This window comes from Gavialis gangeticus, unplaced genomic scaffold (genome assembly GCF_001723915.1).
Source record: "Gavialis gangeticus isolate Ggan-Ray unplaced genomic scaffold, GavGan_comp1, whole genome shotgun sequence".
Classification (NCBI taxonomy): Eukaryota; Metazoa; Chordata; order Crocodylia; family Gavialidae; genus Gavialis; species Gavialis gangeticus.
Genome location: NW_017729022.1, coordinates 109,254,936 through 109,257,804, shown reverse-complemented (window position 1 = coordinate 109,257,804; position 2,869 = coordinate 109,254,936). Strand labels below are relative to the sequence as shown.

The following is a 2,869-nucleotide window of genomic DNA, read 5'->3' as shown; positions in this document are numbered from 1 at the left end:
TTTTTAGTAGCTTCATTTCTTGGTTTGATCTGCAGTGATCAGGAGAACTCCTGTTTTGTTGTTGTGGAAGACATTTTAGACCTTTTCTATTTAGAGATAGGAACAGTTATTTACTAGTTTAGGGAGCAAGTGACTTCTTGTATTTGCTTGGACAATGAACTGCTCTTACTGAACACTCAGCAAAAAATGATGTTGCTTGAGTATAATTTACCTTTCTTTTGGGTAATTCCTGAGGATTGCTGGCTAGTGGGCCAGTGATATGCATGTGGATCTGCAGCATGTCAGCATATGTTTGCTATTTGAGTCAAACACTGTTTCCTGTGGACTCTCAGGAGATGTTGGATGGGAACAACCCCTCTTCTGTGTGATGTCTTGCATTTTTAAGCTACACTGTTAAACGATGTCTGTATATTTGAGCTGTTTTGAATACCCGTTCTTTATATTCGTATGTTTTGCAAACTCAAGAATTTCCTTCTGTACCGGAAATGAAATTGGTGTGTGTTCCTCTCTCCTGATTGACCTGTGTTAAAAATGACTTAGATGCTGATTTATTTTTATGGTCTGTAATAGATTTTGGAAAAGTTTGTATGCTATATGTGCTACTGAATATGAGAGAGACATGTAAGGAATGTGAAATTGCATATTAAATATGAAATATTGAAAAGTAAAGCATCAGTTTGCTACCAGCAGTTTAATAACTTTTAAATTGAAGTATATCTATTTATTAAATTTTCAAAGCATTTATCTTTTCCTGAAAAAATGGGTTTTCTTCCTCCTGCCTCAAACCACTGAATAAAAGTTAAGGCCAGATCTCCACTAGAAATTTTGGTGCTCTCAGTAGTGTTTTTGGTATAGTTTTTTAAATATCTGGATTGTTGTTCCAGAATCTCTTTTTGTCTTAGATAGGCTGAAAACAAAGAGGGACTGGTGTGAATCCCTGTGGAATGTGGCAGGATCTAGAGCAGCGGTTCCCAAACTGAATGATTGTGCACCACCAATTTAAAACAATACAACCTTAAGTACCACCAGCAAGTTTTTTGTCATGTAAAGTAATTATAGTAAATCTGTTAACGTGTACCACTAACAGATAGTCTGCGTACCACTGGTGGTACCCATACCACAGATTGGGAACCCTGTTGGACCCTGTTCTTCTTGCTGATGATTCCTTATGGTGCATTTCCTCCATGAGGGAATGAGGCATAAGAGCACCTGTAAGGGACTGGGGTGTAGGCAGTCTGGTGTAATGGTTAGACGGCTGAGGGAAAATTGGGACCTGGGGTTGGGTCAGAGGGCAGGAGCCATATGATCAAAACCAGAGGGAAATCCAGAAGCAGAGTCCATGGCACAGTCCAGGATCAGGAACCAGGGATCAGATGTTGAATAGCAATCTGAGGGGCAGTAAACAGGACACACAGACCAGGGACAGAGCTAAACTGGGGTCAGGAGCCAGGAAACAGAACCACAGGGAAATCCAAAGAAGTAAGCCAAAGCCCAGGGTCAGGAACCAGGAGGCATGCCACAGCAGAGCCCATCATGATGCTGTTCCTAACTTGGGGCAGAGTTCATTAGCTGGAGTTTGCTGCAGGTGTGGCTGCTGCAGTACTTGGCTCATGCTGTCCTGTCTGTTCAGAGCCCCTGGCAGCACCGTTGCTCCCAGGGCAGTGGTATTGCACAATGTTGGTGAAGATTTCTGGCTGCTAAGATGGGTGTTTGCCTGCATTGGCCTATGTATTTTTCTGCCCTTCCCTGCCATAAGTCAGGACTTGGGTCTGCTGCCCTGGTCACCTTGCTTTAGTTACACTACTGTTATGGTGTCTTGGTTTGGTCCAGGCAACCCAGCTTTCAGTTAGTAACTACAGCCATATCCTATTTAGCTTCCCCACACCAAAATGGTGCATACACAGTGCCTTAACCACAGCTATAACGCACATTTTGAGATTTGTTTCATTCTGTGATGACTTAGGACAGGGGTGGGCAAAACACGGCCCATGGGCCGGATCTGCCCTTTCAGCTTATTGGATCTGGCCTGCAGGTAGATGCCCACCAATTGTATCTAGCCCTGCCTGGCTGCCCCTTCTGCGCTCTGCATGGGGCCAAGCCCTTCCTGCACCCAGTTCTCCCTCCCAAGGCAGATTGTGCTGTGCTCCCAGCCTTGTCTGCTGGAAGGCCCTGGCCCTAGCCTGCACACACAGCTTCTGGTTGGGCTGCTGATGCTGCAGCCACCTGGGGAACTGCTTGGTTCCCTCTGCCTCCAGAGGCTCTTCCTCTCCCTGCTTCAGAGCTCCTGGCACCAGGTAAGGAAGGGGACGTGACAGTGAGCTGGGGGTGAAGCGGTGGGGGGGTGGGATGGGAGCAGGACAGGTGGTAGTGGCAGCCTCTCTGGGTGCTCATGGCCCACAGCAGGCAGAGCCCTTCCAGCAGCACATGGTTCCCTGCTGTCCTGGGAGCTACACATGCCAGCAGGGAACAAGGCTGAACAGGCCTGGCTGTATAGTGTGCCATTCCCAGCTGTCCCAGAAGCCACACATGCTGGCAGGGAGCCGCTTCTTGCCGGCACGTGCAACTCCTGGGATTTGCTGGAAACCACATGCTATGGGCTGGCTCGGCGTTGTTCCCTGCCAGCACTTTCGGCTTCTCAGACTCGGCAGGGAGCCATGCACTGCCAGGGGGCTCTGCCTGCTGCAGGCCATGAGTGCCGCGAGGCTGTCACCTGCTGCTGCCGCTGCTGCTCCTGGCGGCACGAGGGGCTGTGCATCGTGAGCTGGTGCCAGCTCTGCTCCTGCTGGAGAAGCTGTGGGGCAGGGTCGGGCACGATGGGCAGGGAAGACAGGAGGTGTCTGAGCCCCCCCCCCCCCCCCCCCCCCCCCCC

General features: G+C 49.3%; 1 protein-coding gene across 1 annotated transcript in view; it reads left to right on the top strand.

Moving 5' to 3' along the window:
* Positions 1-2,869, top strand: part of LRP6 (LDL receptor related protein 6) — a 260,426-nt gene that overhangs the window by 104,748 nt on the left and 152,809 nt on the right. The window lies entirely within an intron of this gene.